The sequence below is a fragment of the Dasypus novemcinctus genome, chromosome 26 (genome assembly GCF_030445035.2).
Source record: "Dasypus novemcinctus isolate mDasNov1 chromosome 26, mDasNov1.1.hap2, whole genome shotgun sequence".
In the NCBI taxonomy this organism is placed as follows: domain Eukaryota; kingdom Metazoa; phylum Chordata; class Mammalia; order Cingulata; family Dasypodidae; genus Dasypus; species Dasypus novemcinctus.
The window spans coordinates 51,614,903-51,627,470 of record NC_080698.1 but is presented as its reverse complement, the minus strand read 5'-3'; the positions used below and the strand labels follow the sequence as shown (position 1 = coordinate 51,627,470).

The 12,568-nt window shown below is 36.9% G+C and overlaps 1 protein-coding gene and 1 non-coding gene across 6 annotated transcripts in view; one reads left to right on the top strand and one right to left on the bottom strand.

The window, feature by feature from the left end:
• The window catches only part of TMCC1 (transmembrane and coiled-coil domain family 1), a 250,360-nt gene that overhangs the window by 77,194 nt on the left and 160,598 nt on the right, over nucleotides 1-12,568 (top strand). The window lies entirely within an intron of this gene.
• Nucleotides 1,520-1,589, bottom strand: LOC111761607 (small nucleolar RNA SNORD38). The gene has a single exon (XR_002794929.1). It is a non-coding gene; the product is annotated as a small nucleolar RNA SNORD38 (small nucleolar RNA).

The following is a 12,568-nucleotide window of genomic DNA, read 5'->3' as shown; positions in this document are numbered from 1 at the left end:
AGGCTGATCTAGGTGAAAGACACCAGTTCCTACTGTCACTGTGATATTTGGTCACCCCGGCTTCCCCTCAGACTGGGGATGGAGTCAAAATGGCAGCCACCAGCCTTTTTCCGACTTGGACAAATTATATCCCAGCTGTTTCTAGGGTTATTCCTTAGCCATGTGAGTCTACCAATCAATAGCTGAAATTGACAGCCAGCCGTTTCCTCCTACTCTGTTTTTGGGAAATGGAGATTCCAATTCCGGTCACAGAACAGCTCCTGGGGTGGCTTGCACCACCAGAGTAGGACAATCACTGGCTTCTGCGGCTTGGCCAGCAGTATCCTGGAGAGGCTGACACAGGTCCCTGCAGCTTTCCTCCCTGTTGGAGGTGGCACTGGGTCTTAGGCTAGACCTGCAGTCTGACCTGGATAGAAAGAAGCCGGTCCCCACCAGCACTGGGATTTCCAGTCTATCCTGCTTCCCCTTGTGCTAGGTGTGGGAGTTAAGATGGTGGCTCCTGGCCTCTTTCTGACTTGGACAGGCTCAAACTTTTAGGTGTTTCTCAGGATTGTATTGTAGCCTGCTGAATTTTACCATCAGTAGCTGAAGTTGGTGCCCAACCATCTCTTCCTCCCCTGTTTTTGGGAAGTGGAGCTTTCAATTCCAGCCATGGAACAGCTCCCTAGGCAGCTTGTGCCTACAGTGGAGGATGGGCACTGGCCTCCGTAGCATGGAACTCTCTACTTATGAGTCTTCTCTGGAGATGGGCAGTCTTCTCCTTCTATTCTTCTAGTGATGTCGTAGGATGCCCTTCTGGCCTCCTAAAGCCCCCAAACAGGTACTTCAGCTGGCCCCAGAGAGCTCTGGGTGTTTACTAACTGCCCTGTAGCAGGAACTGACTCTAGGAGCTCCTTATTCCACTGCCATCTTGCTGTAATCTCCGCTCATAGATTTTTGAAAAGGGGAAGTTGCATGTCGAACATTTTTTTTTAAATAGTCATGTTCAATGAGGACATTTTTGGAATATTGGAATTGTCCTGCATGACATTGCAATGATGGATACAGACCATTATATATTTTTTCAAAACCTATAAAATTGTGAGAGGCAAAGTGTAAACTATAAAGTAAACTATAGTCCATAGTGGCAGTGCTTCTATATGTGTTCTTCAATTTTAACAAATGTAGCGCACTAATGAAGGATGTTAATGTCGAAAAGTGTGGTGGGGGAGGGGTGGGGTATATGGGAATCCCCTATATATATATTTCGCCCCCCCCCCCCCAATAGAACAACAAACATCTTTATTACATGAGCTAGGATGGGCGGGAGGAATTATTTGTCTTTCTGAGCCTTGATTTTCCTCAGATAGAACTCCAGCTCCTTGCCCTCTGGCACATAGCCATCTGCTCAGCCACGCTGGCCTGGCCTTGAAGCAATGCAAGAGAGTATGTGGCATTTAGCAAAATGACAGAGCAGCCCTCCAAACCTATCTATCCCTCAGAAATCCATGTTGACCGGGGGCAAGCATGAAACCCTCTGTCTCCTCAGGTAATACTTTATTGTCACTTACAGTCAGTAGCAGAACTGGACTAAGTTTTCATCACTGAGTCCCCTATATTTTTGATATAACATTTATATAATCTAAAAGCTTCTTTAAAAATAGAAAATACTAAAAAGAAAAAAGTATGATTCATGGTAAAGACTTTAAACAAAACAGAAAAGTATAAAATAAAATTAATCAGTCATGTTCAAGATGGAATAAAATCATCCATTTTGGGAAAAAAATCAATTCAGGAATCGGGAAATGCAGCTAAGAAGTTACTGTCATGTAATATAGGCAGGTAGTCCTCCAATTTATAAAACAACATTAGATTATTTGCCTTGGAAAATCATTTTGAATTTTAGTGTTAGAAATGGTTGTAGATTCCCAGTCTAACCCAATAGCCTAGAGGGTCTGTTGCTCAAAAATTTCCTTGAGGGAAGCGGACTTGGCCCAATGGATAGGGCGTCCACCTATCACATGGGAGGTCCGCGGTTCAAACCCCATGCCTCCTTGACCCATGTGGAGCTGGCCCACGCGCAGTGCTGATGCATGCAAGGAATGCCGTGCCACACAGGGGTGTCACCCACGTAGGGGAGCCCTACGTGCAAGGAGTGTGCCCCGTAAGGAGAGCTGCCCATCGCGAAAGTACAGCCTGCCCAAGAATGGCGCCGCACACACGGAGAACTGACACAACAAGATGACACAACCGAAAAAAAAAACACAGATTCCCGGTGCCGCTGATAAAGATAGGAGTGGTCACAGAAGAACACACAGCAAATGGACAGAGGGAGCAGAAACTGGGGGAGGTGGGGAGGGGAGAGAAATAAATAAATAATCTTTTAAAAAAATCTACTCGAAATATTGTATACAGTATTCCACTATTACAGTGGTAAGAATATTTTAAAAATACCCCTTTTTTTTTAAAAAAAAAGTTTTATTTATTTTATTTTATTCCCCCGCCCCACCCCATTTGTCTGTTCTCTGTTGTCTATTTGCTGCATGTTCTTCTTTGTCCGCCTCTGTTGTTGTCAGAAGCACTTGGAATCTGTGTTTCTTTTTGTTGCATCATCTTGTGTCAGCTCTCCGTGTGTGCAGCGCCATTCTTGGGCAGGCTGAACTTCTTTCGCGCTGGGCTGCTCTCCTTAGGGGGTGCACTCCTTGCGCGTGGGGCTCCCCTATATGGGGGACACTCCTGCGTGGCAGGGCACTCCTTGCGCGCATCAGCACTGCATGTGGGCCAGCTCCACACGGGTCAAGGAGGCCGGGGGTTTGAACTGTGAAACTCCCATGTGATAGGTGGACGCCCTATCCACTGGGCCAAGTCCGCTTCCCTAAAATACCGCTTATTATTATAAAACAGTAACAGTGATTAAGTAGATTTTTTTTTTTTTTTTGCCTTAAGTTCTGATAAGAAAGAGTAAGCTTAATTAGAAATGAGAAGGTAGACTCAAACTTTGGAACTTGTTAAGGGAAAGTTTGAGATTAGTGATTCTGGTTTTCTGTTAAGGTTAATTTTGCTTCAAAGCTCACTATATCTTTTTCTTGCTTATAAGTCAATTCGGGAAAAGCAATATATCTTCATTAGGTTGCAGTTAGGGAAGTTTTTAAAATCACCTTAGAGTATGGACAGAGAGAAAGGGAATTTTTTTTGAAGTTCTTGACTATATCTGGAAGATAGAAAAAAGGGTTTGAATGTGTATGTGTTCGAATGAAAGGGAAATTTCTAAGATAGAATTAGTTGAGCTGTGAGCAAAACCAGAAAGCTCGGTGTACTGCTCTCCCAAAGAGGAAGAAATAAGATGGTGGGAAGGATAGTTCTTATTTTTGACCACCAGGTGGTGCCCTTGGGCCAGAATCTGGAGGTAGCAGTGAGAAAATGACTGATGGTCCTCCTGGCAGGACATTGATAAATAGAGGGGATATGGTCATTAGGATATGAACTAGATTAAGAACAGTGACTATTATGTAGTAGTAATAGGTCACCTTTTTAGAAGTTATAAATTTTTTGGGGGTATAAATATTCAACTGCATTGATAACTGTGGAAATGGAATAGACCATAGAAAAAGTAGGTAGGATTTAATATCTGTGTTGGAATAAAAAAAAATTAAAGGTTAAAAAAAATTTAAAAGTCCAAAGACCGTAGAAAAAGTAGGTAGGATTTAATATCTGTGTTGGAATAAAAAAAAATTTAAAACTCCAAAGTATTTCTTGGAAGGTAAGATAATAGTGTCTGTTTTCTTACCAAACGATTGAAAAAACAATAAAGATCTCTGTTTTATATGTATTTAATATATATAATAATATATATAATGTCAAGGGGACTATCTTATAGGCATTCAATAATATAGTACTGGAAAAGTGGGACTAAGTCAGAGATGAAGATGTATTTTGGCTTTTTAGTTATTCTCCATTAAAAGTGCTTTATAGAGCAAAACTGTCACCTGAGCAAGTAGCTTTGAGGTTTATTTGTTGAATTTCTGTTGACCCTAACTCTGAGGACCAGAATGTTTGTTTCATTCCCTCCCCCACCCCCCAGTTTCCTGTTTATGTAGTGGCCCAAAAGATATTTCAGTTCTCTTTAATGATCTTACATACACATTTAATATTGTTCTAAGAGTGAAATCGAAGGTATAAATTCGGTGTTCTTGAGCCTTGGTAAATTTGTTGTGCAAGGCTTACCATCGTAAGAATGCTTTTTGAATGTATACATAATTTTAATCTGAACTACGTTTCTTTTGTCTAGAAGCAGCAGCTCTTATGATGAAGGCTCAACATAATACCAAGAAGAATTCACTCTCAAGTTAAATTTAATGACCTTTTCCTTTATATTATGCAAAAATCATAGGCTTTAGAGCAATTAGACTCCTAAAAGAGTACAGTTTATGGCCTAACTTCTGCTTTCCCTTTTCTTCACAGGGGATTTATTTGGGCACAGTAGTCTTAAATCTCAGGAGTGGAGAAACAGAATTTTGGTGTCTTAAGTTCAGTACTCTTTCCTTTAACCAGAACACTGTTACATGGTCTTGCCTTGTGACTGTTAGCTTCCAAATACTCTTAGAAAGATAGAGAGGTGGTAGGGGGACAGAGAGAGTGAACCAGTGAGATCAGGTATTATATAAGGCCATTACTAGAACATATTGATTTTTCTTCAGGGGTCATAGTAAGACATTTTATCTCAAGAAAGATAGGCAACTTTGGCAAGTTAGCACAATACTGGGCTTAGTAAATATTTGTTAAAAATTGATTTATTTTGCAGTTACATCATCCTGACTTATGATCCTGTCAGTCAGAAGGAGCAGACTAGATTTCACTTTTGAATGTTCATACTTCAAGATCACAGCTAATAGTCATTATACATTAATTTGTGTTTTTCATTATTTATATAAATAGACATGTGAAAAAATATTTTTCCCAAATAAAATAATTTTAAATATCTAAAAGAGGGTTTTCAATTTTTTTTTTGTAAAAAGAGTTAGCAAGTCTTTTCATAAGAATAATTAGCAAGGATTTATTGATTTATATATTCTAAAAATATTCATATCTCCAGCCAGAAATTGTTAGATATTTATTAAGAGCAGACAAGAACATTTTATTTTATCATGGTAATATCTTTTTTTTTTTTTTTTTTTTTTAAAGATTTATTTATTTATTTAATTTCCCCCCCTCCCCTGGTTGTCTGTTCTTGGTGTCTATTTGCTGCGTCTTGTTTCTTTGTCCACTTCTGTTGTCGTCAGCGGCACGGGAAGTGTGGGCGGCACCATTCCTGGGCAGGCTGCTCTTTCTTTTCACACTGGGCGGCTCTCCTCACGGGCGCACTCCTTGCGCGTGGGGCTCCCCCACGCGGGGGACACCCTTGCGTGGCACGGCACTCCTTGCGCGCATCAGCGCTGCGCGTGGGCCAGCTCCACACGGGTCAAGGAGGCCCGGGGTTTGAACCGCGGACCTCCCATATGGTAGACGGACGCCCTAACCACTGGGCCAAAGTCCGTTTCCCATATCATGGTAATATCTTACTCGGATAAGGAGTCCTGCCTCAGATTTAAAAATTGTGATAATGAGGAATATTGCAAATTAAAAAACCTTGGGTTGCAAAATGAATCCCTTGCAACACAGATGATATTCAGCTAGTAGATCACTGGCTATTGCTGAGTGACCAGCAAATACTTGTAGATTATTGAGCCTTGGGAAGAATCCTAATTGAACTCCTCATTTTATAGGTCCACAGATGTTAAAACTTGCCTGAGGTTATACATTATGAGCAATGTCAGGACCAGATCCCTGGGATTCCTCTGATTTGGTATCTAGTATTCTTGCCTCTTTACTCTGTTACCACTGTCAGAAAAATTAAGAATACAGTTCTGTTAAGCAGGGCATGAGAAAAGGAAAGAAAACTTTTCCTCCTTTCAGATATTGACTACCAGATCAGCTTGTTTGAATGAGGGCAGAAATCTGAGGGCAGTGACAAAGGCTGATTTTAACAGTGCCCTGTTTGGTTTCTTGTATTACTGCTTTTAAAAACTCTTGTCATCTTTTTTCACATGGGTAGCAGTGGGAATAAAATACAATAATGATTCCCTAGAGTTATTTTACTGTAGTTCATCATTAAAATATGAGCATTGAGATTCTGGATTTCTGATGTCTAAACAAAATAAAGGGCAAAAAGAATAATTATTTAAAGTACTTTAAATAAGGCCTGTTATATTTAGTGAGATAGTCAGTTCAAGGAATAATCTCCATAAAGCTGTTTATTTCTGCCTTGTTAGGTTGAGGGTGGGGTAGAAAAGAGAGCTTGCAGTTAAAGTCTCAAACTATCCACAGCATAATGTCACAGAAATATAGTTATTTAAGAAAGGAAAACATAGTAGGATCAACCATTCCTCTTATCTTCATTCATATAGCCTAAAAAGACCAAGAAATCTTCCCCAGGAATATTGAATTTTTGTATCCCATTCAATAATTGAGAATGTTTTTCATGTAGTTGGTAGTATTCTTTGCAAGACTGTTTTGTTGAAGTGAATTTGTTTTAAAATCATTTTATGGGCTCATATCCAACAAATATTAATTGAATGTCTAGTATGTGTAAGACCTTTTCATATGTTATGTAATTTAATTTGCATGCAGCCTTTTGAAGTAGGTGTGATCCCTTTTTACAAATGAAGTAATTAGGGCTTAGAGAAATTTTTAAAAATGTGCCTAAGACCAGAGGGTAGTAAATGGCACACTCCAAGGTCTTTGTTCAGTTATCTGAACATATTAAGGTACATAGGTACCTTGATACTGATAGTTTTTATCATGTACTCAGTTCCAGGAATGTAATATAAAGACAGAGAGTATATGAAGTCTTAGGAGGAGCTCATCTGCACAAAAGTTTATAAACTGCCAACAAGTTCCTAGAAAGATATATCTTTGTAGACTGATTTTCCTAAAACACGTAAGAAAAAAATTAAATTGGTCTTAACAAATTGAAGAAAGATTTGAGGCTTAAAAATCACCTCTTAAAGTGGAAACTTATAAAGAAAAAAGTAAATTTTCCCAATACTTGCCATATCTGTTATCAAAAGTCCACAATGAAATTGCTAAGAAGTCACCAGATTGCTTGCTGACCTCCAACAGTGCTTAAAAGTAGGAAGTGAGAGGTGATTGACTGCTTTATCTTTGCTTCCAGCTAATATGACTGGCATGTAATCTGGCAGTAAGTAGTAGTGATTATTTTTTAATCCCCCTCCCCCTTCTTTTCTGCCAAGTTGTTGAAACCGTCTGGAGGTTGGTAAGCAAGAGTGCTGGAGCATTTTTCCTACGAAAGTTCCACTTCTCATTTTGAGCTTCCATTAACACAAAATCTTAGGTTGGGAGGACTGCTAAAGTCGTTTTAGACACCTCTGTAATATTACCCCCAGTGGTAGTCTGACCTCTTAGAATCTTCCAAAGCAGCCCATTGTGGATGCTCTATTAGAAAAAGTTAACATATTAATAATAATCTGGTTCCATATATTTCTCCAGGTAAGGCCAATCATAATACTTAATGCCTTTGCAAGCATGAAGTTCTTTCACATATTTCATTTCAATGTGTGACTCTCCTAGTAGTTTCTTTTGCAGGCTAATAATGTCTAGTTCTTTGGGATGTTCTTTTATGTCATAATTTTGAATACTTAGTCTTACTGGTCTATTAATCCTGACTGTGTTGCTGTTCTTCGGAATTCCTCTTAAATTATGGTATGCAGAAGAGAACACCCTGCCCAGATATGCAATGACAGAACTGAGCTATACTTTCCGAATTCCTACTATATGCTTTTAATATACACAAAAATGTTTTGAAATTATTTTTCATATCTTCTTTAATTTTCACTTGTTGAAAGTCATGGAATTTAATTCAGAACAATTGAAAATTCGATATATGTGAGAATATAGATTTTAGATATTTTGAGAATGTTAGGGAAAAAGACTTCTGGAGAATATATCTCTTGTTTCTTAAATATTTAGATGCTTTTAGCTTCTACTTCTTTAGTGTGGTGTTAAAGGGGAAGCAAAATATTTCCCACCCCCAACACTACAGGCTTCATGGCCTAATTTCCCTTATTTTGTATTTATAGTATTATTTAATTTATAGCTGCATTCTTCAAAATAATTAAGAAAGCATTTTGTGTGTTTAAGAACCCAGTCATTTATTATACTTACATGTTAAGGTACTGTTTTTTAACTCAGTGCTCAATTTGTTTGTTAAAAAGTCGTCATCTTTAAGATGTCTGTTAGTTTGATGATCTGTGCAATATAAATGATTTTTTGTGTTTTTTAATTTTATTTTAAATAGCTCCTAGCTTAAAATAATAGGAATTTCAGCCTACTGAAATAAAAGAAGCCTCTGGGATTATGATAAATACTCTTTGAGGAAATGAGACTGTGATTACAGGGAAATTCTTCTTAGTAATTTATTTTCTTTAGTATGATAGCAAATGCTGCTTCTCTCATTTTTGAATCTTTAATTTCATGATCTTAGTTCACATAGTAGCTGTTTTTTAAAAAAATAGTATTCTGAAGAGCTGACTCTTTCATTGGAGCCATTGAAAGAATTTGATCCTACAATGCAGTTAAAGTTGTAATCTTGAAAACCTTATTTGACATTTGAATATTAGCTTTCTGCCTGTGGTGTGAGGGTAGGTTTAGTTTGAGAGAAATTCCCATATTTTATATTTTATTTTTGAGTTAGAGTCTTAATCAGAAGTTGACAATTTAATTTGAACTTAAAGCGTCTTTTTAGCAAATATCAATGTCAAGGAATCAATTCCTTGGCTTGCTTGGGAAAGACGTTATTAGTGTTGTAGTACCATGACTTCTAGAGGCCCTCCACTGATACCTTCTGGTACTGTTGAGTGTGTTCTTTGATGAAATTGCTGATTCTTCTGTACTGTACTAATGATTTTTATTACCTGCAGCGTATTTTAAAAGGTGTTTTCTTGGTTAATTGTAATACAATCCAAAAGTTTTATTTTTAATTATTAACCTGAGGATGGAACCAACTCTTAACAAGTGTTGACCTAAATTCTGAACTTTGCAGTCTCTTATCTTTAGTAAACAACTTGAGAATTTTTACTCTGGTCAATAAAGTTGTTGGGGTTTTAAATAACAGAAAGTTGACAATGTGTCTTGGCAACCTAATTATTTTTTTACTTTTTCAGAAGGTACTGGGGATTGAACCCCAGACCTCGTAAATGGGAAAAAGGCACTCGAGCACTGAGCTACATCCACTCCCTAATAAGAGTTGTTTTTTTTGGTTTGTTTGTTTGTTTGTTTTGTTTTTAGAAGGTACGGGAGATTGAACCTGGGGCCTTGTACATGGGAAGCTGGAGCTCAACCATTTGAGCTATAGCCACTTCCCTGGAAACCTAATTTAAAGGTACTTGTCTTGTTAAAGATTCCAGGTATGACAGCTTTTCAAAGCCTCATTCTTTATTCCCTTGCCTTCTTTTTAGAATAACACTTATGATAACACAACATTTTATTTAAAAGCTTAAAACACTGTGTTAAAGCATTTTGTTAAAAGTTTTAATATGCGCTAAACAGTAATGTAATTAAAAGCTAATTTCGAAGTTGTGAATATCATTTTAAATACGAATTAAATTGGATTTGATACCTTCTTGGAAGTCCCTTCCAAAGTTTTAATATTCTGAGGAATCCAGTGAAGGCCTTTAAATGAAGATAAATTTAGTCCAATTAGGTTTAATTTTTAGATTTAGGTTAGAAAAATAATGAAAGGTCTCCCTATAGATTTTTGTGTGTTTTGTGTTTTTTTTGGTTTAATTTCTTTTCATTATAGGTTTTTATTCCCCTTTATCTGTGTATGCGTTTACACGTGATTATGGATTACTAAAAGCCACATGCATAGTGAAGCTTGAGGGAAAGCAGGATAATCCATATTCCTGCTACTACCTGAAGTCTTTTGTCAAGAAAATTGCTTTATTAGATTTGCTGTTTTGCAAGATTATTTGGGTGCCATTTGGTTCTCCTGCTAAACATTTATACATATTTGATGGTATACTGATTATGAGTATTTAATATATATTGAGGCTCCATAATCATAGTAAATTTCCTATGACCCTAATATTTTAAAAAATAAAGGAACTATCTGGACAAATGGCTTCCAAATTCTTTTGCTTATCCATATCTTTTAGCATGTCTCTAATATTTTTGTTTTATTATAAATTATACATGTAAAATTGTTACTGTATATTATGTACATCATACAACACAAAACTATGAATAAAAAGTGTGATAAAAATATGAAGTTCTCATATTTTCTTCCTACAAACCTTTGGATTGTCTTGTATACATGAGTAGGGTGGGGTGTGCATGCCTCATATTTAGACCAAAAATTAAAATTAGAATAATTCCCCTCTGAAGAACTTTTGGATAATAATGAGAATCATTTATACTTAGGAATGTGACACTAGCACAGTATAAGAAGAAATTTTAAAATAGAAATGTCTAAAGTTGCGGTGGGCTGCCTTAGAGTAATTTTCTAACCCTGGAGACCATTGGGAAGAAGCTGGAGAACCACACATTCCTACATGTTGTAGGAATATCCATGATTCTAGTAGAGAGTTGGACCAAACAACCTCTGATAGTCCTCTGGGATTCTGTTACCATAGATAGAAATAAACAAGATTAGTACTTAAAATTTAAAAATTGTGGGAAGCAGATGTGGCTCAAGTGATAAGGCTTCTGCCTACCATTTGGGAGGACCGGGTTCTATCCCTGGAGCCTCCTGGTGAAAAAGAAGAGGAAGTGTGCTTGCATGGTAAGCCGGTGCCTGCGTGAGTGCCCACATGGTGAGCTGAGTGCCCACATGGTGAGCCAGTGCTCACGCGGTGAGCCAGTGCCCACACAAGTGAGTCACGCAGCAAGATGATGATGCAACAAAAGGGAGACTACAGGAGAGTCAAGGTGAAGTGCAGCAGAGACCAGGAACTGAGGTGGCACAATTGACAGGGAACCTCTTTCCACATCAGAGGTCCCCAGGATCAAATCCCGGTGAATCCTAGAGGAGAAAGACAAGAAGAGAAGACAAATAGAAAATTAGATACAGAAGATCACACAGTGAATGGACACAGACAGCAAAAACAGCAGGGTGGGGGAGAGGAAGAAAAAAAAAAAAAATATATGTAATTTTTAAATTGTGGGAAAGTTAAATATTTATTGAGTACCTTCATTATTTTATTTAACATTCACAACCAGCCAGCAGAACAAGTGTTACCCATATTTTTACAGGTTGAAAAAGCCAAGTATGATAATATGTGGAATTGTAGTTGTCTGACTTGAGTTAATAAGTTGCATAGTCACAAAAATAAGAAAACCAGCACTATGTGAAACTCTTGTTTACAACTAAAACAGGATTTTAGACACTGAAGTTAAGCAAATTGCTAAATTTAATGTATTGAGAGTTCTTTGAAAGGGAAAACCCAATTTTTATTTCCACTGCCCATATATTACCTGAATTGTAGTTCAGTAAGTGAAATTTTTTTTTAAGTTGAGTCTAAAAGTATCTTGATTTGTATTATATTGTTGTGTTAGAAAATTCTTAGTAAATTAGAGTTGAATTCTTCCATAGAATAAAGTGGGGGTGGGGGGATGCTGTTTTAATTTATTAACTAATATAACTTAGAGAAAGGGTTAATTTTCTTTGAAAGTTCATTACAAATAAAGTTTTTACAAAACAAGAGTATAGTACTACCTGGAAATACTACAGAGAAATAGAATTAGTATCACTTTTTGAAGTAGAAATTCTGCCAGATAATTTGGTTCTCCTTATAAGATATGTAAGTAAAAGAAAATCATAGCTATAATATTATGGACTTCATTCAGGTTTGTCCTTTGTGAAAGATTCATGTTGACAAATGGAGTAAATGAAATCTAAAGCAGTGACATTCCAACTTTAAAGTTTATATAATCTCTTACACTGGAATAAAAAATATAGTACTAAAAAGTTACATATTAACCCTAATAGGCAATATTTTCTTTTAAGATTTTCAGGGCATTCCACAAATATTAATTAAATGTCTACTATGTATAAGGCACTGTAACGTTGAGATACAGAAAGTATCAGAAGACAGTCTTACTGCATGAAAAATTAGAATACAGGAGCTATATAACAAATAAAAAAGTACAAGTACTATCACTATATATGATTAATTGTCCAGAGAGTGCTATGAGTTAAGAGAAGCAGAAATAATATTAGACTGAAGTAGATGGGACTGGCTTCTACACAAAGTAAATTTGGGTTGAACCTTAAGTGGGTAGGATCATATTTTAATATCAATGCTGGGGAAAACTCACACATACAAAAACAGGCATATATAGGCAGTATTGTTTGTACTAGCAGAAATTTGGAAACAGTCTAAATGGTCATGAGGAGAATGGCCAAATAAACTGTTCTATCTACTCTATGGAATACTGGACAGCAGTTAATATAAATAGGGTAGATCCATATGTACTGACAGAAAAATTTCAAAGTTAATTGTTGAACTTTTTAAAAAGGCTGCAGATAATATAT